The sequence below is a fragment of the Delphinapterus leucas genome, chromosome 2, assembly GCF_059928025.1.
Source record: "Delphinapterus leucas isolate spDelLeu-1000000601 "Yukka" chromosome 2, BTC_Dleu_Yukka2, whole genome shotgun sequence".
In the NCBI taxonomy this organism is placed as follows: Eukaryota; Metazoa; Chordata; class Mammalia; order Artiodactyla; family Monodontidae; genus Delphinapterus; species Delphinapterus leucas.
Genome location: NC_143130.1, coordinates 36,537,357 through 36,564,688, shown reverse-complemented (window position 1 = coordinate 36,564,688; position 27,332 = coordinate 36,537,357). Strand labels below are relative to the sequence as shown.

General features: G+C 42.9%; 1 long non-coding RNA gene across 1 annotated transcript in view; it reads right to left on the bottom strand.

Annotated features, from left to right (window-relative positions):
- LOC149749984 (uncharacterized) overlaps nt 1–22,687 on the bottom strand; it is a 44,392-nt gene extending 21,705 nt beyond the window's left edge. Inside the window, exon 1 of the long non-coding RNA XR_016391967.1 lies at nt 22,347–22,687. This is a non-coding gene — a long non-coding RNA (uncharacterized LOC149749984). The remainder of the gene's footprint in view (nt 1–22,346) is intronic.
- Between the last annotated feature and the right edge of the window lie 4,645 nt (nt 22,688–27,332).

The window sequence follows — 27,332 nt, the reverse complement described above, 5'->3', positions numbered from 1 at the left end:
AAAGCTGTCAGTTCCCAACTCACAACCTATTTTATTCCTTTTGCCCATGATACTGACAAGTTGTGCTGTTTGGTTGTCTAGACCATGAAGGATGAGAACCAGCAATTTGTGATTGGATGGGACAGTATAAAAATAGGCACATGGAGGGCTTCCCTGGTGGCGCAGTGGTTGAGAGTCCGCCTGCCGATGCAGGGGACACGGGTTCATGCCCCGGTCTGGGAAGATCCCACATGCCGCGGAGCGGCTGGGCCCGTGAGCCATGGCCGCTGAGCCTGTGTTCCGCAACGGGAGAGGCCACAACAGTGAGGGGCCTGCGTACCGCAAAAAAAAAAAAAAAAAAAATAGGCACATGGAAAGTAAGAATTATCTACCAGTAGGTGAATTTGAGGACAGCGAATCCTCACAGAGCATAAAAAGAAACAAACAACAACCCAAAAAAACAACCAACGAAACAACAACAACCGCAGGGGAGGCAGCAGTGGGCTGAAAAGTCCTGAGGACATCTTTGAATTGTCCTTTCAATTCCTGTCCAGCTCTGGACCTTTGTCATGCCAGCTCTGAATCATCTGGGGAAAAGATGACAGCATGTTCTGGGCCTCTCATTTAAGCAGAAAAAAAAGTTCTGTGCAATGAAAGATACTGCAAACAAAAGTAGAAGATAAACGACAGGCCAGAAGAAAATATTTGCAACATATAGTAGACAAAGGATTAATATTCATAATATTATAGAGACCTCCTACAAGCAAATAAGAAAAGCACAAATCACTCCGCAGGAAAATGTGCATATACCATGAACAAGCAACTCACAGTAAAATACAAGTAGTCAATATACCCAGGAAAGATGCTCAACTTCACGAATGAAGACCATCCAATTTAAAATATGTCATCTGCACCCCCGCCAAAAAAACCTATCAGACTGGCAAAACTTACAAAAGAAGGAAAACATTCAGAGCCGGTAGGAGTGTGGGAAAATGGACACGCGTCCTGCCTTGTAAGGGAATTTGATGATATCTATTAAAATGTATTTTATTCCACTATTCCACTTCTGAGACTATCCTGTAGAAACACCAGCACCCATAGGCAAACAATCATGTGTAAGGATATCCACTGTGGTATCTTCTGCAAGAGCCCCAAAGTGAAAACGGTCTTTCTTTTTTTTTAATTTTTTTTTGGCTGCACCAGGCAGCACGCGGGATCTTAGTTCCCCAACCAGGGACTGAACCCCTGTCCCCTGCATTGGGAGCACAAAGTCTTAACCACTGAACCGCAAGGGAAGTTCCTGAAAACAAGCTTAATGTTCTAATTTGGGGAGCAGCTGATGGAATATTACACAGGCATTTAAAAGAATGAAGTAGCGCTATATGTACTAACTTGGAAACATTTATGATATCCATGAAAAGTAAAAAAAAAAAAAAACAGGCTGTGTAATAAGATATACACATATGAGCTCCATTTATTTTAATATATAGAAAAATGTCTAGAATAAGAAGCACTGGGGTGTTATGAACTGGTTCTTGGGGGTAGAACCAGGGTGGAAAGGAAGACTTACTTTTTACTTCACAACCCCTTAAAATTTTTTAAAAATGGGTTTTCAGGTGAATTTTACTTTATTTTTAAAGATTTTATAGATCTTGAATTCTTTAACAAAGATGGTCTGTTTTATAGTAATAGTAATAAAAAGGTGATAAAAAAAAAAAGGCTGCCACATGATGTTTGGTATTTAAAAAGGTGGGCTTCACATACCTGGGAAATTTTCCCAGTTTGCACCTCACTGTCCAACAAGGTTAGAAACATGAGCGTGGCGTACTTAACTTCAGACTTTAGAGCTCTGCCCCGATTACCAAATTGAGGGAAAATGCACGTGATGATGGTGGAAGTTTAATTCTCAAACATTTGGTAGAGATGCAACACTTCTTGCCAAATTAACTGCCATTAAGTCATGAAAATTAACGTGCATCTTCTTTTGCCTAAAGGGAAAGTTGTAAAGGAGTATTTTCTGTATAAACTTGGACTCAGAAGATAGAGCTTCATTTCCAGTAAATTGTAATCTGTAAACAAAGGGCTAAGGGGCTGTAACAATAAAGCTGCACTGAGGTACAGCAGAGACATCAGGAGAAAGGAATTCAGGGGCATGACAGCCGCCCCTCTCCCAGCCTTGGTGTCACCATGGGTACAGAGAGGAGTGGGCCATGAGGTCCCCCAGTCCCCCTGCCCACTTCGAGGCCCCTGAGTATGTGTTATCTTCCCTGACAGAGGAGGGATTTCGATGGAAAGCAGTGGGCTGTATTCCAAAGGAAGCCAAGGACACTGAACCTCTCATCCTCTCCGTAGTTTAGCTGTGGCACTTCACTGCTATTTTTAGCTTTCAGTTATAAAAAGTTCAGAGATAAATGACATGCTCCATTGACTGGCTTCTCCCCCATTTCCACCTTTTAGAAGCTGGAAACCCTCACCAGGGCCGACCAGGCATCTAGAAGTTATGGCTGTGTCTAGCAGTCCACCCGTCACCCATCCCCGCTCTGGGGCTCCACCATGGCTCCAACCTCTGGTCACCATACTTCTGTCTTGGGCAGGCTGGGGACCAGCTGGCACCAAGAGTTCTTCCATGACTTCCAAGTTTGCTGATTCATCACTCACCATAGCCGGTCCCCCTCATGGCCCTCACATCCTGATTCTGCTATCACCTCTCACCACCATCAGTGTCTTGCTGCATTCTGCTCCACAGTCTTCCCCCCATGAAGACCAGCCTCCACCTGGCCTTGTTCACCTTTCTCAAAACTACCCAGCTCCCAAATAAGTTCCTTCTACTCAGTCCTTGGGAACCTTACTCTTTGCAACTGAAGACCGGAACCTTTGGCCGTCTACCTCTCACAGGCTCTGTGATGTGGCTGCTTCCAGGGCACCTCCCTGACTGTGACCCCCTCCCCAGGAGAAGCTACTTCTTCCTCCAACAGCCCTTGGTCACAGCCCCTGGTCCCCCTCCAGATGCTGCCTACACACAACCCTCCCGTTACCAGGGCTCCAAAGACTCTTCTCCCAACAGGTTCTCCTACCGCGCTTTCCTCTTCAGCCCCGCCTCTCCCTGACTGTGGTCTGCTCTATCGCTACTTTCGTCTTACCAAAGCACAGCCTTGACCGTATTTCAAGCCCCTTTTCCAAAAACCTCAAAGGCTCCCCACCGGTCACCAATTTCAGGGCCGTTCATTCCACCTGTGAAATTGATTCTAGCAACTACTCCCTGGAAAACACATCTCAGAATCTGTTCCAGTGCAGCTCACCCAAGTAAGAAGTGAGGAAGTGATAAGTGATACAAAGGGCAAATAGGTTTGATAGAAGAATAATATGACTTTCTGTTACAGGCTGGCTGAGCTCTTCTTCCTGTCTTGCCCTGCAGTGTACTGGCCACCATGAGGGTCTTTTAGAAAGTGGTCTATGGCCTAAGCACGTGGAGCAAAGAAGGCACTTGCATTCATAGGAAGAATTTTTCCGAGCACAGCAGCTGAACACTGTAGGTCACCTCTCAATCCAGGAAGGTAGGCAGTTTCTTTATATTTGAAATGGTGGTGACAAGACTTTCTCTGTATGTCAGGGGCAGAGGTGCCACTATGAAGGCCTCACAATGAGTGCATTGAGTGGCAAAACTGGTTCCAGGAAATGATGCTTTAAAGGTAAAATGGTCATCATGCCAGGCATTGACACTGACAGAAGACAAGTCTATGGGACAGGGTGACTTGCTGGTGATCAAGGGCTGCAGCTCTGGAGTGACCAGAGGAGTCTCAAGTCAGGAACCCTGACTCCTCTATGTACTGACTACAAAGCCTTAGGCCTCTGTCAGTGTCAGGAAATGGGAATAATAATAGCTATGATCTGTGAAATAGGAACAATTACAGTTCCTCCTCTATGGGGCTGCCTTGGGCATCAGATGAGAAAGTATACATCAAGCATTCAGCACAGTCCCTGCCACATAGGGCTTAATACATCCAGCTCTCGTCTTTGCTGTGATGCTGGTAATGTCTTCCCTGGCACTGGTCAAAAGACATGGAATCATCCCATTTCTGAGCTAGCCTCTTGGTAGCTGAGCTCTGCTTGGCTGCAGGCTTCCCACGCAGGGTTTGGGCTGTGGTCAAGGGGAGGGGAGAAGTGTTGGGGTCAGCTGAGATGCAAGAGCCTTGAAGGGTTTTAGATTCTTCCTCTATAGAGAGGAGGGGCTGGCTCAGGGTAACGCTGACGGTTCTCTTTGACTCTGACATTCTCGGTCCGAACACCAGGTCAGAGTTTGGCCAGGCGATCAGTCAAGTTTGACATACCTTCTGAGCACCTATCAAGTGCCTGACAGTATGCTACACACTAAGGGTTCAGCACGCATGAGACCAGTTCCTACTCTCAAGGAGTTCATGGCTGGAGCGGGAAACAGAGAACCAGAACCAGATCATCACAATGCATGTGGTTACTGTTATAACAGAGAAAAGAACACGCTGCTTTGAGGAAGGGCGGGCGGCCAAGGCTGGAAGCCAGGGCCGGGAAGAACTGTGTCGGGAGGGAACGCTTTCCTGGCGGGAAGTGCAACATTTCTCAAAGTGGTTTTTAATAGGAACAGGATAATCCTACCATTTTAACAGATTTCAACGATTTCCTAATTGGTTTCACAAGCCCATTCTGCCTGACGTTAAATTACCTTTTCTTTGGAAACACTTTCCACTAATGCCAGGTCTAAATAAATCTTGAGTAACAGAAACAACACTCAAGTTTAGTGTAACTGGAAACTGCTGTTTGGGATGAAACTTAACATCGGCCAGGAAGACTTCTTCATGTCTTACTATGGGTCGCGTTAACTCTGTGCAAACACTCACAGAAAGTTGGGTTGTTTCTCAGTAACACTGGGTGGAGCCTGTCCTGGGATTCACATCTTCACATGTGAATTAAGACGTACTTTTTTCATTCCACCAAATGCACGGGGAAAAAACAGCCACTTGTTCATAGTATGTTTCCAAAGTGTTCTCTGAGGAATATGAATAAGTTTTAGGGGAAAAAAATGATTCTCTGGCCAAATACATTTGGGAAACATAGTTTAAACAAAGATCAAGAGGTTTTATCACTGTAGGCCTTCTCAGGACATATGCAACTTTGGAGTACTATTCTCTAGGAGAGAGAAAGGTACTCAAATTATTGACCAGGGAATCCTTTCTTCATGGTGTATCTTTGGGGACTGTGATCTCAGAATATACTTTAGGAATCGCTGACCTGCAGGTATGTTGCATTTCAGGGTTCCTGGATCCCCCCACTTTGCAAAGCAGAGCTTCAAAGTACAACTGGTGCTTTTGGCTCCTAAGAGCAAACGGAGACCACTTGAGTAGCTACCTGTCTGTCCCAAATTACTGTGGAAATGACCAGAGTCTGAGATAGGAGAAGGATATGTCAGTACCAGAAACCAGGGAGATTACCTTAAAGGACCAGCAATTGGGAGAAACTGTTGAGGTATTGTTTGGGCAAGATGGGATTGAGGGAAGAACTGAGTAAGCTATGATTCCCTGCACATGAAGGAACAGGGAGTGTGTGGAAGGGCCCCCAGCAGGACCAACCTACAAGCTTAGAGCTGCTTCGGCTTGACAGTGGCACAGAACGGGCCAAGTCTCCAGGGAGAGCCAATCTTGACCTCACGCCTCCCAGGAGACAGCATGGCGGCAGAATGCCAGTGTGTCCCATCAGGGTTGCTTGTGACTTTGGTCACCTCGCCCCACCACTGGCCCTCAGCTACAGAAAACTGAACTCCTCGTCAGGTAACAGTAAAGCTAAACGTTCCTCTTCTGCCCTTGTCAGGGCCTGAGAGCTCTTACTAGAATCCACATGACCAGTGATGGAACCATGCTCAACACTGGATGATGGACACCCACACGGCGACCTCTCTAAGGGGAGCCACGTGGAAGAAAATCACAAGCATGTGGGCAAGAGAAGAATGACTTAAAGAACCACAGCAACTGTTCCCACTAAAGAAAAGACTTTTTTATTAAAAAAAAAAAAAAAAAAGGAGAGGAAAAATCTAAATTCAGCTACTCAGTGTGACTCAAGAGGACATAATGCTTATGAAAAAGGCACAGCCTTTATTCAGCAAGGATTGAGTTCAGATGAAAAGTGCAATGGCCAAATTATTAAAATATTCAATGGGAATCATGAATAGAAGACTGGGGCTGAGAAATTCTCCAAGAATTTAGAACAGAAGGATAAAGAAATTAATATGATGAGCAAAACTCTCAAGTGGTAGGGAGAACAGATCTAGGAAACGGATATGGAACTTCCGGGTGTGAGCAGAGCGGGCTGAGAAGCAGCGGCAACTTGGAAAGATCCAGACAGATTTCCCCCCGGTGAGGAAAGGCTTAAGTGTGAAAACTCTAAGGGCCCATCCAGCTCCAAATAAAATTAATGAAAACAGATCTACGCTAGACATATCTAAGTGAAAGTCTTGAATTCCAAGGGTAAACTCAAAACAAACTACAAGAGTCATAGTGGGAGAAAAGAAAAACAGCCTACCGAGAAAAGAGAACTACAGGCTGGTCTCAGACCTCTCTACAGCGCTGACGTCTGAAGATGATGGAGCATTGTCCCTGGGTTCTGACGGAGAATCCCGTGGCCCACGAAGCCTCCATAGAGCCATAAAAGAGCAACAGGAGGAACTTCTCACACGTCCAAGGAACTGTGAAATGTAGCACCCACTCACCCATCTTGAAGAAATTATTTCAAGGCTCATCCTGGTACTGACACAAAATATGGAGGGAGCACGGTCAAGAAGCCAGGAGAGGGGAGTGAGGAAACCAGGGAGGCTGATTAATTGTTGGTAACATAGTCCTAGGCTTTACTGCAAATGGCAAACCTATTTCTTGAAAGATAGATAATGTAGAATAATAATGACCATATATCTAAAATCTAAATTACGGATCTAAAGCCCAGATTATTTCCACGTTAGTTGGCTGGGGTGGGGGAGGCAATCTAGTGTAATTCTTAAACACACAGACTCTGGAGTTGGCCTCCCTGGTTTTGTTTTTATTTATTTTTAAAAGTTTTTTTTTTGCCGTGCTGTGCGGCATGGGGGACCCTAGTTCCCCGACCAGGGATCAAACCCGCACACCCTGTGCTGGAAACGGAGAGTCCTAACCACTGGACCGCCAGGGAAGTCCCTGGAGTTGGTCTCCTTGGGACCAAATCCCAGCCTCACCACCCAACAGCCATGTGCCCAGCACGGCCCCAGCCTGCGGCCTGCTTTTCCCCATCAGCTCACACTTTCGCCCTGTCCGTACACTCTCCACGTGCCTCTCCATCTGCACAGCCACTGCCTTCATTCAGGCCTCACAATTTCTCCCTGGGTTAGTCCTCTCTGGGCCCCCCTGCCATCAGGTCTATCCCTCCCCTCCTCTCACTTCATTCCAACTTCTAGAATGATCTTTAAAACCTTCAGTGGCTTTCAGTGACTCTCCATAGAGAGCAGAGAAGGGTCCAAACTCCCAGGCTTAGCACAAAAGGCCTCGCCCCCAGGATCTGACTCTACCCATCTGTCCAGCCATCCTCCATACCAGCCACAGTGAATTATACACAGTTCCCAAGACAGCATCTCTCTCCCACATCAGAGTATCAGGAAGGCCTAGAGTCACTACCCACCTCTGCTACTTACTGTGTGAACTGGGCTGATTAAGTCGCTATGCTAATCCTCCAGCATCTCCTCTGCAGAATGGAGATAATAACAATGCCTGGACCTCATTAGGGCTGTCGTGAACACTGAGGCACAAAGTGCATAAAGTACTTTGCACAGCACCCGCACATAGTGGGCTCTCACAAATGAAAACTGTGATCATCGGTATACCTCCTCTGCCCTATCCATACCACTCTCTGTGCCTATAAAGCACTTTTTCAACTAGCAAACTCCTATCTCTCCCTTATGTTTATGTTTCAGCTCAAAGGTTACTCTCTGCCTATTAGGCTTTCAGTGAGGCTTGGCCATAGCGTGTAGGAGTGAGAAGCCAACCTTGACATTCCCAGCAGATGGAATCTACCTCCTACGTGCTTTCCCCTATGAGTGCCTCTGTTATGACCCTTGATCCAGGGCTTTGCATGACCTGCAAGCCTACCTGTCTCCTCCACTGCACTGTGAGCTCCTTAAGGGCTTACTACGTCAGACTCACCCTAGGATCCCCAGGACCTAGCAAAGTACCTGGCCCATGGCAGGTGATCAGAAAGTATTCACTGAAGGAAATGGAAGGGTGGCTTGTGCCCTGCCTAAGAACGAGGAGGAGGGGAGATGTGGCCAACCGTTATTCTCCATCTCACAAGCTAAGTTCATGGCTCTGATGTCTCACCAGGACATCAGAACGAGATCATGAGCAGGAGACTGAGTCCTGATGTGCACATGCAACGTGGGCAGGACAGAGCTGGCTGAGGGTGGGAGAGAGCAGGGATCCAGGCTTTGCCTCGTGGGTGGATGTCTTCAATACAGACAAGCAGCTTTTGAAGATTTTCAAATGAAGGAAAAAACCAAACACACTATGTTCAAGAAGCAAACCGCAAGAAGTGCAGGGCTGCTGTCGATGAGCTCGTGGCAGGGCTGAGGTGTCTGGTAAAGTGACAACGTAGGCCTGACCACCGCAGATTCTAGCTAAAACCCCAAAATAACTTCAGGCCTCTGGCATGCTGCGGCCAAGGCTTACTGAAAGTCTAGCGGCACAACGAAGTAGAGCGTCAGCCTCACTGATGAAAAAGCACACGAGGCCACCGAGAACCGAGCCTCTTACTGACCAGGATGGTCCCAAGGGGAGGTAACCAGATCTTGGTCAAGCACTCCCTCCACCCGGGCAGACCTTGGCTCTCCTGTGCAGACACACTGCCAGTTAATCAGAGATTTTCCGTGGATGACTCGGTGATGAACCAAGCACGCCAGATGACGACTACTGGAAAAGAGGCCTCTGCTACAGAAATGGCTTCTGGCTCAAAGCTGGATTCCAGTCTTCAAATGCAAGGTGCCGGCGCAATGACAGTGGGGTGGAGACAATTCACATCTTCAGAATTTCAAAGTTTCCCTTGGACTCTGAACATACCTCACAAAATGTAAAGTGCGGGCTTCCCTGGTGGCGCAGTGGTTGAGAGTCCACCTGCCGATGCAGGGGACATGGGTTCGTGCCCTGGTCCAGGAGGATCCCACATGCTGCGGAGCGGCTGGGCCCGTGAGCCACGGCCGCTGGGCCTGCGCGTCCGGAGCCTGTGTCTGGAGAGGCCACAGCAGCGAGAGGCCCGTGTACCGCAAAATAAATAAATAAATAAAAATAAACAAAATGTAAAATGCAACCCATCGTGGGTGCTTTCTTCTGCACCTATGGTGATGCCTTCTTTACTATCTTGAACACAGCGTTTGTTCTTGAGACTGGAGGGTTAGACAAAGCAACTGTGGAACTCTGTTTTTTCTTTAGTCATACCCCAAATAGTTTAAATGAAACCTATGTAGTATAAGATGATGTGAGGCCCTGGGAAGGCCATTGTGTAATAGAAAGGGCTTCTGGAATATAGCAGAATTTTTTGCAATGTTTATGTTTACCGTGGAGTCACAGGCACCAGGCAAAACCTCGAGTGCAGGACTCACCGGTTCAGAAATAAGCACACGTGTTGCAAGTGGGTTATCGAAGAATTACTTATGAGGCCCTTGTTTGCTGCACAAAGTCTACTGCTTCTGCTCACCTTTAGAGATTTCCAAGATGGCCTGTAGATATTGTTCACAACTTGGGTGCTCAGGAATCTTCATACTTCCTAACGAAGTCATTGTTTATAATTAAGGAGCTTAAGCCCATGAACAAGCAGGGACAGCATTCCTCGTGGACATTTATGAGGCATCATTCAAGCATCAAGTGAGTTGCTGTTCCAATGCTCCAGTTTCATGACGTTATTTTAGGGCAAGCATGCCAATGACCTCATTTCAGTCACCTCATCTAGGCCAGATGACTGTCTGTACCCTCTCAAAAGATTTCTGGCAAAGTGGATTCTATAAATATCTTTGAAAATTCTGGCAAGAAATTCTTTCAAATACCCATCCCCTTAAGTCAACTATTTTTTTTGTCTAGGCAAGACTCTTTCCTTCCTTCCTTTCATCCATCCATCCATCCATCCAACCAGTCTGTGTGAAATACATTCTATGTGCTAAGTACTGCTTGAGAAAATGAAGCATGCACTTGGTCTTGAGAGATCTAAATGTAAGTGCAAGATAGTGGGTTATATGTGTAAAGAATGGAGTTATCAATCAACAAATAGAGTATTAACAGCCATGGAACAAGGTACGTCAGCTCAGGACCCTGGAGGCATGATATAATCATCACGTGTGGATACAAGTTTATTTTCTAGAACCTCTATCTTTATAGAAACACAACAACTAAATACAACAACAAAACCAAACCAAAAAACAAACAAAATGACACAATTTCTGAATTCAGTGCAAACCACTCAATCCAACTGTCTGAAATGCTGTTTAGAAAATTCAGCTTGATTTCCTAAAAATGTCATTTTATCTGATTATGAAAGTTATGTAAAATTTTGGAAAATGTAAGACTGAATAGGGAAGAAAAAGTAACCAATAATCTACTACACAGAAATAACAATGATTAATATTCTATGTACAATTTTTCAATGCATAGATACACTATTCATTTATAATTTAAAAATAAAATTGCGACCATGATGTTTATGTTGCATAACCTGTCTTTCTTTTTAACACTTCTTAGCACTTTGCTTCATTCTTAAATATCTTTTGAAAGCATGCCTGTTTAACGGTTGTCCAGTAGCCTATCATGTAGATGTTTCATGCTATTTTTAGCCAATTCTTTATTATTTAAATTTAGATATTTAGAATTTTAGAATTTGAAATTTAGAATAATTCAAGGTTTTCACAATTATAAATAATGTTTAACTATACAACACACACACATCTCTGATCAATTCCCTAAAATAACTTACAATTCCTGTATATTAAGGAATGCACGTTTTAAGGCATTTAATATATACTCGCAAGTTATTCTACAGAAGGTTTGTACTGATTTATATTCCCATCAGCAGAACATAAAAGTGTCCATTTTTCTAAACCTTACCAATACTGTGTGTTTTGTCTTCTGAATTTTTTGCTATTTGATAGGTAAGAGGAGGTGGTACAAAATTATTTTAACTTGCGGTTCTGATTAACAGGAGGCTGAATTTTTTCCAGATGCTTAGTGTGTGTCTGTATTCATATTTGTATATGTATTTAACACCCTGTTCATAGCTTTTGCTCATATCTCCCTATTAAGTTAAAATCTGCCTTGTGCTTTCTGGAACTATGCTAAGTAAGTTTAATTCCTCCTTCATATGACAGCCCCTTAAATACTTGAAGACAAAAGTCATGTCTCACTTTCTCCAAGATAAACACTTCTGGTTCCTTCAACCGTTTTTCCTGTGGCAAAGTTTCAAGGGCGGTCGGTGGAGAAAACGCATAACAAATCCTCCTGCCCCTGTGACCCTGTACCCTCCAGCACCCTCGGGTACAGAACTCCACGCGACTCCAGAAAAGCATGCCCCAAATCCTCCTGGCAGACTCTCCGGATGCAGTCACCTGCCTACACCTCGGGCATCAGCCTCCTTTCTCCTGCTCATCCACAAGGATACTGTGGGTTAGTTTGACCACGATGGTGGCATTTCCTGTGATGTGTAGGCCTGGCGCTCAAATAAAGTGGTAGAAAAAAGCACTTTGACGCCAGAAAAAGGAAGAGGAATTGCCTGGTATGATGAGAATGATGAGTTCAAATGAGGAAAGCATCAAGAAGGAGATGGCCCGCTTGTCCCGAGACGCTGCATTTGGCAGGACTGGGGCGTCTATATAATGGGTCTCAGGAGCCCAGGAAGCCTCTCCTGACCCCGGGGCACGTTAGGGACCTTTCCTCTGTCCCAGGGCTGACTACCTGCCCACTCTCTCCTGGAGTCACCTGTGCACGTGCTGGTCCCCCACTAACACATCTTCACGCTCCCTGAGGGATGGGCTATGGCTGGTGCCCGAGAGCCTTGCTCAGCAGATTGCACATATGAGGCCATCTCATGTGCTCGGTGAACTGAGTCCCTGCTGGAAATTTTTCTCCAGGCTGCCCACATCCCTTTGCTCTTATTTGCTTCTCATTGGACAACCTTCCAGTACAAATCTGTTGTCTCAAGTACTGCCAAACCTCATAGATTCCCTGGACAATGGACATGGGCATCCACGCCAGTGGCGAGGAAACCCCAGGGCATCACAGAATTGCACCTGATTAACATGTCAGCTTCGGAGAACTCTTGCTGAGAACCCTGTATCTGATCAGTTTGACAGCACTGTCTTGACAGTGGATCTACAAAGCTGAGGTCCAGGCTCTGGACACTTGTAAAGGTACTGGCGCCTTCTGAGTCCCTGTCCTCGAGTCCAGCCTTTAGGCAAACAACGGCTTGACAATTTTGTGCATTATGGTCTAAGTAGAAAAACATATACAAATAAGATATAAATATAAATAAAACTGATATATCTATATATCTGTAGATATTTATATACATATGTCTCAAACATTAAACACTGCCAACTCATCACAAGATTAACATAAAACCTCACACTAAAGGCCTAATTACCTCAGTTCCTATTACCTAATGCATCATGTCTGGATATCAACAAAGATTTACAAGGTATGCTAAAAAGCAAAAAAAACCCACAGCCTGAAGAGACAACTAAACACCAGAACCAGACTCAGATACAACATGGGTTTTGAAATTACTAGCCTGGGAGTTTAAAATAACTATGATTAATATATTCAAAGTGCTAATGGAAGATGTAGACAAAATCAAGAACAGTTGGGTCATGTTAAGCAGAGAGATGGAAACTCTAAGAAAGAATCAAAGGGAAATGCTAGGAAAAAAAAAAAACACCACTGTAATAGAAATGAATGCCTCTGAAAGACACATCAGTAGACTGGACATAGCCAAGGAAAGAATCAGTAAGCTTGAAGATGTGTCAATTGAAATTTCCAAAACTGAAATGTAAAGAGAAAAAAGAATAAAAAAAACCCAGAACAGAATACCCCTAAACTGTAGTCCAATTTCAAAACATATACATGTAATTAGAATACCAAAAGGAGAAGAAAGAGAATGGAACAAAGGAAATATTTGAAGATATAATGTCTAAGAATTTTCCAAAATTAATGACAGACCCCAAACCACAGGCCCAAGAAGCTCAGAAAATACCAACCAGTACAAATAATGAAAAAAAAACAAACCACACAAAAAAACTAAACAAACTACACTATCATATTCAAACTGCAGAAAACCAAAAACAAAGAGAAAAATCTTGAAAGAAGCCAGAAAAGTAGTCCCACACTACATATAGAAAAACAAGGATAAGAATTATGTGGACTTCTCATCAGAAACCATGCAACCAAGAAGAAAATGAAGTGAATATTTAAAGTGTGGAAAGAAGATAACCACCAACCTAAAATTCTATATCCAGTGAAATTATCCTTCAAGTGTGAAGGAGAAATAATGACTTTCTATGAAAAACAAAAATGGTGAGAATTCATCACCAGCAGAGCTGTCCTGCAAGAAATGTTAAAAGAAGTTCTGCATGAAGAAGGAAATGATATAGTTCAGAAACTCAGATCTACACAAAGAAAGGAAGAGCATCAGAGAAGGAATAAATTAAGGTAAAATAAAATATTTTATTTTTATTATTCTCAATTGAGCTAATAGACTTGTTTGTTCAAAATAATAACAGTAACAGTGTACAGTTGACCCTTGAACAACATGGGGGCTAGAGATGCTGACACCCCACAGAGTTGAAAATCCGTGTATAACTTTTGGCTTCCCCAGAACTTAACTACTAGTAGCTACTGTTGACTGGGAGCCTTACTGATAACATAAACAGTCAACTAACATATTTTGTATGATATATGTATTATATATTGTATCCTTACAATAAAGTAAGCTAGAGAAAAGAAAATGTTACCAGGAATCATAAGGAAAAAGAAAATACATTTACAGTACATATATGTATTTGCTGAAAAAAATCCACTTATAAGTGGATCCACGCAGTTCAAATCCACGTTGCTCAAGGGTCAACTGTATTGGGCAATGACAGCCTATGGATAAGTGAAGTGAATGAGGGCAACATGGAGACATGGGAAGGAGGAAGGAAGGACACTTAGCTATAAGGTACTTGCACTGCCCATGAAGTGGTATGATATTATTTAAAAGTGGATTTATATTAGTTGTAAATGTATATTTCAAACTTGGGGCAAACAATAAAGATAATTTTAAAGAAATATAATTGATATGCCAAGAGAGAAGAGAAAATGAAATCATATAAAATGCTCAATGATGTCGGATAAACCGTATGTCCTGGAATTATTTTAGTAGGTTTCAGTAGTATTAACTGTACTTTCCTGCTTGTTTAGATTATTTCTGGTGAATCTTTGTCAACAGTTCCTTTTAAATACAGATCAATAAGTTCCAAAAACCTACCAGTTTTTGAATTCTTCAGTGTAAAAATCCTTAAAATAAAGGCTGCCTCTTTAAAAGAAAATTTAAAAAAGCCCTAAAAAAAGGAGCTCATAGCATGCAAATGAGGTATTGAACTGGCATGTTTTAGAATTAGACAGTTTGATCAAAAAATGTTTGAATCAGATATAAAGTCAACACCAGCTGGACTGAAAAATAAATATATAAAATGCTCAATGAAAACTAGGGAAGGTGAAAGAGCAGGGAGAAAAAGAAGAAACAAAGAACAAATACAATGAATCAAAAACATGCTAGGTATTTTTCTAGATTCCACATATATGCATTAATATCCGATATTTGTTTTTTTGTTCTGGCTTACTTCACTCTCAGCTCAGTGCTCTGTGACCACCTAGATGGGTGGATTGGGGGGCGGGTGGGAGGGAGGTCCAAGAGGGAGGGGATATAGGTATACATATAGCTGATTCACTTCATTGTACAGCAGAAACTAACACAACATTGTAAAGCAATTATACTCCAATAAAAAATTAAAAAAGTAAACATTGAGCTAAATTTAAAAAAACATGTTAGATATTAATCAAACTATATCAATAATCACATTAAATGTGAATGGTTTAAATACACCAAATAAAAGACAGATTGTTAGAATGGATTAAAAACACTAGACCCAACTATAGGTTGTCTATAAGAAACTCGCTTTAAATATAAAGACAAAGTTCAAAAGTTAAAGGATAAGAAAGATATACCATGTTAACACTAATCCAAAGAAAGCTAGAGTAGCTATGTTAATTTCAGACAGAGCAGAATTCAGAGCAAGTAAAATTATCAGGGATAAAGAAGGGCACTACATGACAAAGGGGTCATTTCTTTAAGAAGACATAAAAACCCATAACCCGTATGAGCCAAACAACAAAGCATCAAGATATGTGAGGCAAAAACAGGAAACTGCAAGGAGAAATAGGCCGATCCACTATTATAGTTGGAGACTTAAACACTCCTTCTTTCAGTAATTGATCTATCAAGCAGGTAAATAATCAATAAGGATATAGCTGTCCTCAACAGCATTATCAATCAATTTGATCTAATTGACATTTAAAGAATACTCCATTTAACAATAGCGAAATACACATTGTACTCAAGCTGACATGGAACATTCACTGACCAGACTACTCTGGGGGCCATAAAGTGTCCACAAATGGTTTAACATTGTATATATTCTTTTAGCAACAGATTTATTGAGATATAATTCACATACCGTAAGATTTGCCATCTTAAAGTATACAATTCAGTGGTTTTTAGATTTGCAGAGTTGCGCAACTATTACTACTATCTAAATTTAGAACATTTTTGTCACCTTGAAAAGAAACACTATATCCATTAGCAGTCACTCCCAATTTTTCTCCACCTGGAGAAACCCAGAAACCATAAATCTACTTTTTGTTTCAATGGATTTGCCTATTCCAGATATTTCACATAAGTGGAATCATGAGTGGCCTTTTGCGTCTAACTTTCACTCGGCATGATGTTTTCAAGGTTTGCCCATATTATAGCATGAATCAGTACTGCATTGCTTTTTATTGCTGAATACTATTTCATCATATGGATATACCACTTTTTATTTACCCACTGATGTACACATGTGATTTGTTTCCACATTTTGGTCACTATGAATAATACTGCGATGAACATTCAGGTACAATTTTCTTTGTGAACATATGCTTTCAATTCTCTTGAACATATATATATATGTGTATATATATATATATATATATATATATATATATACACATATATATATATATACACACCTAGGAGTGAAATCGCTGAGTCACATGGCAACTCTGTGTTTAACCTTTTGAGGAACTGCCAGACTGTTTTCCAAAGCAGGTGCACCATTTTACATCCCCACTGCAAAGTGTGAGGGTTCTAGTTGCTCCAAATCCTTACCAACACGTGTTATTGTCTGTCTATTTGAACCATCCTAGTGAGCGTAATAGGTATTTCATTGTGGTTTTGATTTGTATTTCTCTAACGACTTGAATACAATTATCATTTCAAATGTCACTCTGACTTTACAGAGTGCTCTGGGTGACAGATCATAGAAAGGATTTGTGAGGCTCCCACCACCTTTGCAGGATTGCTCTTTTTAGAAACCTTTGTTTCAAGTAGCAGGACTTTTTCTTTCAGTTACAAAGGAAAATAAGACTATTTTCCTGTCTCTTTCTTTAAGAATGCATTTCTGGTGAAGTCAAGATGGGATACTAGGAGGACGCGTAATTCGCGTCTCCTCACAACTAGGGCACCTACCAGGTACCAATGGGGGACCACGGACACCTAAGGGGATGGAGGGAACCCCAGCGACTGGCTTGCGGGATCTTGGTTCCCAGGCTGGAGGTTGGGCCCGAGCTCCTGTGGTGGGAGCTCTGAGTCCAAACCACTGGACTAACAGAGAACCTCAGACCCAGGGAATATCAATCGGAGTGAGGCCTCCTGGAGGTCCTCATCTCAGCACCAAGACCCAGCTCTATCCAACTGACTGCAAACTCGAGTGCTGGACATTTCAGGCCAAAAACCAAGTACGACAGGAATACAGCATCACTCATTAAAAAAAAAAAAAAAAAAGTGAAATGACAAAAACATTTGTTACAGACAAAGGAGCAAGGTAAAAACCTACAAAACCAAATAAATGAAGATGAAATAGGCAACCTACCTGAAAAAGAATTCAGAGTAATGTTAGTAAAGATGATCCAAAATCTCGGAAACAGAATGGAGAAAATATAAGAAACATTTAACAAGGATCTAGAAGAACTAAAGCGCAAACAGTGATGAACAACACAATTACTGAAATTAAAAATACTCTAGAAGGAATCTATAACAGAATAACAGGCAGAAGAATGGAGAAGTGAGCTGGAAGATAAAATGGTGGAAATAAAAATGGTGGAAATAACTGCTAGGGAGCAGAATAAAGAAAAAAGAATGAAAAGAATTGAGGACAATCTCAGAGACCTCTGGGACAACATTAAATGCACCAACATTCAAATTACAGGGTTCTCAGAAGAAGAAGAGAAAAAGAAAAGGTCTGAGAAAGTATCTGAAGAGATTATAGTCGAAAACTTCCCTAACATGGGAAAGGAAATAGTCAATCAAGTCCAGGAAGCACAGAGGGTACCATACAGGATAAACCCAAAGAGAAACATGCTGAGACACACATTAATCAAACTATCAAAAATAAAATGCAAAGAAAAAATATTGAAAGCAGCAAGGGAAAAGCAACAAATAACATGCAAGGGAATCCCCATAAGGTTAACAGCTGATCTTTCAGCAGAAACTCTGCAAGCCAGAAGGGCATGGCAGGACATAGTTAAAATGATGAAAGGGAAAAACCTACAACCAAGATTACTCTACCCAGCAAGGATCTCATTCAGATTCGACAGAGAAATTAAAACCTTTACAGATAAGCAAAAGTTAAGAGAATTCAGCACCACCAACAAATGCTAAAGGAACTTCTCTAGGCAGGAAACACAACAGAAAGAAAAGACCTACAATAACAAACCTACAATAACAACCCCAAAACAATCAAGAAAATGGTAATAGGAACATACATATCGATAATTACCTTAAATGTAAATGTAAATGGATGAAATGCTCTAACCAAAAGATATAGACTGGCTGAATGGATACGAAAACAAGACCCATACATATGCTATAAGAGACCCACTTCAGACCTAGGGTCACATACAGACTGAAAGTGAGGGGATGGAAAAAGATATTCCATGCAAATGGAAATCAAAAGAAAGCTGGAGTAGCAATTCTCATATCAGACAAAATAGGCTTTAAAATAAGGACTATTACAAGAGACAAAGAAGGACACTACATAATGGTCAAGGGATCAATCCAACAAGAAGATATAACAATTGTAAATATTCATGCACCCAACATAGGAGCACCTCAATACATAAGGCAAATGCTAACAGCCATAAAAGGGGAAATCTACAGTAACACAATCACAGTAGGGGACTTTAACACCCCACTTTCAGCAATGGACAGATCATCCAAAATGAAAATAAATAAGGAAACACAAGCTTTAAATGATATATTAAAAAGACGGACTTAATTGATATTTATGGGACATTCCATCCAAAAACAACAGAACACACTTTCTTCTCAAGTGCTCATGGAACATTCTCCAGGATAGACCATATCTTGGGTCACAAATCAAGCATTGGTAAATTTAAGAAAATTGAAATCGTATCAAGTATCTTTTCTAACCACAACGCTATGAGACTAGATATCAATTACAGGAAAAAAACTGTAAAAAATACAAACACATGGAGGTTAAACAATACCCTGCTAAATAACCAAGAGATCACTGAAGAAATCAAAGAGGAAGTCAAAAAATACCTAGAAACAAATGACAACAAAAACATGATGACCCCAAACCTATGTGATGCAGCAAAAGCAGTTCTAAGAGGGAAGTTTATAGCAATACAATCCTACTTCAAGAAACAAGAAAAATCTCAAATAAACAACCTAACTTTACACCTAAAGCATTAGAGAAAGAAGAACAAAAAAACCCCAAAGTTAGCAGAAGGAAAGATATCATAAAAATCAGATCAGAAATAAATGAAAAAGAAATGAAAGAAACAATAGCAAAGATCAATAAAACTAAAAGCTGGTTCTTTGAGAAGATAAACAAAATTGATAAAACATTAGCCAGACTCATCAAGACAAAAAGGGAGAAGACTCAAATCAACAGAATTAGAAATGAAAAAGGAGAAGTAACAACTGACACTGCAGAAATACAAAGGATCATGAGAGATTACTACAAGCAACTATATGCCAATAAAACGGACAACCTGGAAGAAATGGACAAATTCTTAGAAAAGCACAACCTTCCGAGACTGAACCAGGAAGAAAGAGAAAATATAAACAGACCAAACACAAGCACTGAAATTAAAACTGTGATTGAAAATCTTCCAACAAACAAAAGCCCGGGACCAGATAGCTTCACTGGCGAATTCTATCAAACATTTAGAGAAGAGCTAACACCTATCCTTCTCAAACTCCTCCAAAATATAGCAGAGGGAGGAACACTCCCAAACTCATTCTACGAGGCCACCATCACCCATACCAAAACCAGACAAAGGTGTCACAAAAAAAGAAAACTACAGGCCAATATCTCTGATGAAAATAAATGCAAAAATCCTCAACAAAATACCAGCAAACAGAATCCAACAGCACATTAAAAGGATCATACACCATGATCAAGTGGGGTTTATCCCAGGAATGCAAGGATTCTTCAATATATGCAAACCAATCAATGTGATACACCATGTTAACAAACTGAAGGATAAAAACCATATGATAATCTCTACAGATGCAGAAAAAGCTTTTGACAAATTCAACACCCATTTACGATAAAAACTCTCCAGAAAGTAGGCACGGAGGGAACCTACCTCAACATAATAAAGGCCATATATGACAAACTCACAGCCAACATCATTCTCAATGATGAAAAACTAAGATCAGGAACAAGACAAGGTTGCCCACTCTCACCACTGTTATTCAACATAGTTTTGGAAGTTTTAGCCACAGCAGTCAGAGAAGAAAAAGAAATAAAAGGAATCCAAATTGGAAAAGAAGTAAAACTGTCACTGTTTGCAGATGACACGATACTATACATAGAGTATTCTAAAGATGTTACCAGAAAACTACTAGAGCTAATCAATGAATTTGGTAGAGTAGCAGGATACAAAATTAATACACAGAAATCTCTTGCATTCCTATACACTAATGATGAAAAATCTGAAAGAGAAATTAAGGAAACACTCCAATTTACCATTGCAACAAAAAGAATAAAATACTTAGGAATAAACCTACCTAAGGAGACAAAAGACCTGTATGCAGAAAACTATAACACACTGATGAAAGAAATGAAAGATGATACAAGCAGATGGAGAGATATACTATGTTCTTGGATTGGAAGAATCAACATTGTGAAAATGACTATACTACCCAAAGCAATCTACAGATTCAATGCAATCCCTATCAAACTACCAATGGCATTTTTCACAGAACTAGAACAAAAAATTGCACAATTTGTATGGAAACACAAAAGACCCTGAATAGCCAAAACAATCTTGAGAAAGAAAAATGGAGCTGGAGGAATCAGGCTCCCTGACTTCAGACTATACTACAAAGCTACAGTAATCAAGACAGGATGGTACTGGCATAAAAACAGAAAGATAGATCAATGGAACAGGATAGAAATCCCAGAAATAAACCCACACACGTATGGTCACCTTATCTTTGATAAAGGAGGCAAGAGTATACAATGGAGAAAAGACAGCCTCTTCAATAAATGGTGCTGGGAAAACTGGATAGCTACATGTAAAAGAATGAAATTAGAATACTTCCTAACACCATACACAAAAATAAGCTCAAAATGGATTAAAGACCTAAATGTAAGGCCAGACACTATAAAACTCTTAGAGGAAAACAAAGGCAGAACACTCTATGACATACATCACAGCAAGATCCTTTTTGAGCCATCTCCTAGAGAAATGGAAATAAAAACAAAAATAAACAAATGGGACTTAATGAAACTTAAAAGCTTTTGCAGAGCAGAGGAAACCATAAAAAGATGAAAAGACAACCCTCAGAATGGTAGAAAATATTTGCAAACGAAGCAACTGACAAAGGATTAATCTCCAAAATATACAAGCAGCTTATGCAACTCAGTATCAAAAAAACAAACAGCCCAATCCAAAAATGGGCTGAAGACCTAAACAGACATTTCTCCAAAGAAGACATACAGATTGCCAATAAACACATGAAAAGATGCTCAACATTACTAATCATTAGAGAAATGCGAATCAAAACTCCGGTGAGGTATCACCTCACACTGGTCAGAATGGCCATCATCAAAAAGTCTACAAACAATAAATGCTGGAGAGGGTGTGGAGAAAAGGGAACCCTCTTGCACTGTTGGTGGGAATGTAAATTGATACAGCCACTATGGAGAACAGTATGGAGGTTCCTTAAAGAACTAAAAATAGAATTACCATATGACCCAGCAATCCCACTGCTGGGCATATACCCAGAGAAAACCATAATTCAAAAAGACACATGCACCCCAATGTTCATTGCAGCACTATTTACAATCGCCAGGTCATGGAAGCAACCTAAATGCCCATTGATAGTCAAATGAATAAAGAAGATATGGTACATATATACAATGGAATATTACTCAGCCATAACAAGAAACAAAATTGGGTCATTTGTAGAGGCGTGGATGCATCTAGAGACTGTCATACAGAGTGAAGTAAGTCAGAAAGAGAAAAACAAATACCATATGCTAACACACATATATAGAATCTAAAAAAAAAAAAAGGTTCTGACGAACCTAGGGGCAGGACGGGAATAAAGACACAGACGTAGAGAATGGATTTGAGGACACGCAGAGGGGGAAGGGTAAGCTGGGACAAAGTTAAAGAGTAGCATTGACATATACACTACCAAATGTAAAATAGATAGCTAGTGGGAAGCAGCTGCGTGGCACAGGGAGATCAGCTTGGTGCTTTGCCACCACCTAGAGGGGTGGGATAAGGAGGGTGGGAGGGAGATGCAAGATGGAGGGGATGTGGGAATATATGTATGCATATAGCTGATTCACTTTGTTTTACAGCAGAAACTAACACAACATTGTAAAGCAATTATACTCCAATAAAGATGTTAAAAAAAACAAAAAAAGAATGCATTTCTAACAGGATACCATGGTGAGGTGAAATAACATGAGATCCCCTGGGAATGAATATACAGGTTCTGCTTACCTGCTGGAGGCCAAGCCTTGATGTAGCCTGTGCAGTGGACCACAGCATACTGGGCTTCTCCTTCTTTCACAGGGCCAAGGCCATTCCTAGAGAAAGAACTTCTGTGAGCTTGCTTTCAACATCTGGGGGTGAGGCAAGGATGTCCATGACTCTTTTGGTATCTAAGTTACTGGGTTCTCCTGTTGGCCTTGTGTTTTTCCATCTTGACTTCCCACCATCCTGTTTTCCCTCCTCCTACATGGTCTGAATATGCAAAATAAATCCACCCAACTCCCTTTCTCATCTCAACCACTGCAACCCTGATGTGCGGGTCTCTTGGTGCTCTCCAAGGCTAAGCCCCGTCTTCAAGTTCGGCTACTCCTTAGCTTACTGCATTTAAGCTATCTACCAGCATAGCCCCAAAACATACATCAGAAAGGCTTACTGACCTGAACCTTTTCCTCATGGTGGTTATTCTGTTTAGAGGAAGGTGGTCCAAAGGAGCATTTCCACACCTAAGATTTGATAAATATATTAGAGTGAGTGAAGACCTAGGCAAGTTTATAAAGCACATAGTGCTGTAGGCAAGTATATGGGCCTTATCTAATGCGAGCACCCTGTAGCCAAGTTCTTTCCAAAGTGCAGAAGCAGGGTTGCGTGCCTGTGAATTTTGATTGTCACTGAAGGCAAGAGCCATTCTGCACTGCACATGGAAATTGCCTCAGGGCCCAGCCCAGGAGCCACAGACATCCAGAAAGACACTAGGAAGATCCTGGCCATGCTCCGTCCTGCAGATCATTTCAGTGTAACTTGGTGGCTTTCAGGAAACAAGGGAAGAGGGTGATGACAGCAACAGTGTCTCTTCAGGCCCGAGCAGAGGCATCAACTCAAAACAGATGTTGCCAATTGATGAACAGAAGCATCTTCTCAGGCTTTAGCTTCACAGTGTGGGAACTGCCTCGTCCCCTGCAACGTTCTGGCACTAGGAATAAGCAGACAGCTGCAAGCCTGCGGATGGCAAAGGTCAGAGTAGGGACAGGGAGGGATGAGTCTGGAATCAGGGCTTTCTGGGGTCCTTCTCTGGGAGGCAGGGGACGTAAGGCGTCCCACTGCCCACTCTGGTAGCACCTTTTCTGCCTTCTCCATAACTCTCTCAGCATCCAGGCTCTGCACGTCCAAAGCCTGCACTGTGGCCAACCTCTGACCTGTGCTCTCAGGACATCCACTCTTCACATGTGCTTCCATTTCCCAACTACATAGCAGGTAATGCCCTGGATGCCTCAGTATTCAATACAACAAAGATAAGAGTCCAGTTATATACTCTGAGACCTGGGATGGCTGCCAGCACGAGCGTATTTTCACAGCAGGTCAATCTAAGACATTGCTGCCTGGGGATGCCCAGTGTCTTCCTGAAACTAAGCTGCTTTATTTGGAGGCGAAGGCCATGCTCTCAGCAGATGGCAGTGCTGCACACCTTACAGGTAAATCCAGGTAGTGTGGGTCTGGCACTGGGAAAAGCTACCTAGAGCATGTCTTGAGAGGCACCAGGGCAGGAAGCAGACCGCCTGAATCTGGTCGATAGGGCGGTGATAATGGCACTGGAGGCTACTCAGGAATGGTGAACTTGATGCTTCCAATAAATTCATTCACAAGGCAACTGCTTAGATGGTGCAATTAAGAATTCACATTGCTGGTGCTAGACTGAATGTCCATCAAGCTAGGATGGGCATTTACCCTATTGGCCAAAGCACTGTGGAAAGCCCTTGCTGTGTTGGACTACATTAACTGATGGCATTCTGTCCCTGGGTGGACACTAATGCATGTGAGTCGAGCCCCCCAGCTTGCCCCTGTAGGCTGAACAGAGGGAAGGCAGTCTGCGCAGACTCAGTGCTAAATCACAAGGAGATGCTCGTGTATTGTCACTCCAACACCGCCTTATGACCTGAGGCAGGCGGTGAAGGGGATTCCATCCGTGTCTTCTGGAAGCATTCCAAAGCCTCAGCCTGGAGAGGAGCCGACTGGGAGGAAAGGACTGCCATACTCAAGTCCTCTGCCGGTTCTCAGGACTCAGCTAGAGGTTAGAGAGGCAGGTCTCCCCTCAACACAGGCAACCTGTGATCTGAGATGGCCTAGCCCGTAGATTAACAGTTTTTGTTTAAGAAGTAGAGTTGCTTTTGGGCTTCCCTGGTGGTGCAGTGGTTGAGAGTCCGCCTGCCGATGCAGGGGACACGGGTTCGTGCCCCGGTCCGGGAGGGTCCCACATGCCGCGGAGCGGCTGGGCCTGTGAGCCATGGCCGCTGAGCCTGCGCGTCCAGAGCCTGTGCTCTGCAATGGGCGAAGCCACAAGAGTGAGAGGCCCGCGTACCACAAAAAAAAAAAAAAAAAAAAGAAGTAGAGTTGCTTTAAAAGGTGACTTTGAATTAGTGAAAATATAGACTTATTTTAAACATCAATTGTCTGTAACTTCATAGTTCCCAACAGATGCTCAAGTGGTAAGTCCCCATCCCAGAAGCAAACCACTGGAGGAAGGTGACGGTAGTGAGTGGCTCCACTGTGCCCGGCCCTGAGATCGGAGCATCGGGAAGCTTGGCGGGGGGGGGAGGAGGTCGGAGAGGGCAGGAGGCGCTGGAGCTGAATCAGGATTGGTGTGGACTTGGGTGGCCTTGTCGGGAAAAGTGCTCAAGAAGAGCCTGGGAGAGCACGTGCCCGGGCCAGCGGGGACCGACTTCTTTCCTGGAGGAGAGGAGGACGCCCGCCTCGCTCACCTGCCTGCAGTTCCAGCTGCCGCTGCTTCTCCCTCTGGGGTCCAGTGATGGATCCTCAGTCCTCGTATCTGGGAATCAGCAGCAGCATCTGGTAGTGGACCACGCCTTCCTCCTGGAAACTTCCTTCTCCCTCTCTTGTTCCCTGCCATCTGCCCAGCCGCTCCTTCTCAGTCTCTGCCGGTTCTTCCTTGCCTCCCTGGTGCAGGGGTGGCCTGAGCTCAGAGCTCTTCTCTAGCAACACTCATTTCCCAGGTGATCTCATGCGGTCTCAGGGCTTTAGATACACCTCACTGTCGTCAATCCCTGACTCTATGTCTTCAGCCCCAAACTCGCCCGTGAATTCCTGAACTATATGTCCAACTGTCGACTCATCTTCTCCATTTACAGGTGAGACAGACCAAGAAGGAGGAGGCTTACATGCTGCAGTCAGATGCCATCACCAGAGTGAAGGTGTGATCTTACAGCCCACCAGGACTGTCAGCGGAGGTGAGAAGGGAGCAACCCCATCAGAGCCCAGCCCACTGTTCCCCCAAACAGACCTCATCCTGCAGATGAAGGACCTCCGGGAGCCCATGCACATCCTCATGGATGACTGCTGCCCTTCTTTCTTGACCGTCCCAGTCTTCAGGTCCAAGATCCGGCCTGAGAGAGAGAGAGAGAGAGAGAGAGAGAGAGAGAGAGAGAGAGAAGGACATTTGCATAAGTCTCTGCCTTTGATTGGGGGGGTGGTGCAGGTGCAGGGAGAGCTCTGCAAATGAAAACACAGGGGGCAACACAAATCGCAAGTCATTTGTTTCTTGGAATTCCCAACATTCTTTAAGCAATGAAATCCACACAAGTCAAATGCCTTGTTTTCTTCAAAGAGTGGTCCACACTTGCTGCCTCTGCATTGTTCAATTCCATCACCACCAGTCCCTCCAATTCGGCTTTCTCCCCCACTGCTTCATGGGAACGGCATTCACCAGGGTCACCAACAACTTTCTTATTGCTAAATCCAAAACACGTTCTCTCTTTGACTCATCTGACTGCTTGGCAGAACTTTACTCAACGGCACAGTGATTCTCAAAAATCCCCCTCCCCTTGGCTTCTGACAAGCACTCTCCACTCTCCTCGTGTCTGCCCCTTCATCCCCCAGGGGCTCCAACCTCAGCCATCTTCTCTTCTTGTTCTATGCATCCTCTATGCGATTTTATCCACTCCGAGGTTTTCATGATCACCTCTATCCTAATGACCCTACGTCTACAGCTCCAGCACCAAGATCTAAACCACCAGCAGCTGACTGTATACCTCGAAGGCAGCATCACCCACTTCTCCCCAGATACGCGCAAAAGCATCTCCATCCAACGGCAATCAAAGCCAGAATTCTAGATGTCATCTTACCTTCCTCTCCCTTGCCTCCCGCACACTCAGTCGGTCCATCTCGTCTGGCTCATCATTCCTCGAGGGAGACTCACTCACTTCCAACCCCCAGCATCCTCTCTCCTCAGTCCACCTTTCACACAGCTGACAGCTGTCTAGACAACACGCATCTGACTGTGCCCGCCTTGGCTTAAAACTGCATTGCTATATGGTAGGTCCCTGTTGATTATCTATTTTATATACAGGAGTGTGTACAGCACAGGGGACTCTACTGAATACTCTTGTAATAACCTATACGGGAAAAGAATCTGAAAAAGAAAATATATATATATATATATATATATATATATATGTATATGTATAACTGAATCACTTTGCTGCACACCTGAAACTAACACAACATTGTAAATCAACTATACTCCAATATAAAATAAAAATTTTTTAAAAACGGCATTGCTTACAGGAGGTCCTTACAGAGTCCATGATTTGACCCCTGCCTGCCACTCAACCTCATTTCCCCTACATTTCCTAGTACCCTGTCCAAGAGAAACATACTAAGAGCCATCTATGTAATTTTAAATGTTCTAGCAGGAGCATTTTTAAACAGTTAAAAGAAGCAGGTAAAATTACTTTTTTTTTTTTTTTTTTGTGGTATGTGGGCCTCTCACTGTTGTGGCCTCTCCTGTTGTGGAGCACAGGCTCCGGACGCGCAGGCTCAGTGGCCATGGCTCTCGGGCCCAGCCTCTCCAAGGCATGTGGAATCTTCCCGGACCGGGGCGCGAACCCGTGTCCCCTGCATCGGCAGGCGGACTCTCAACCACTGCGCCACCAGGGAAGCCCAAAATTACTTTTAATAATATATCCAAAACATTATCCTTTCGAC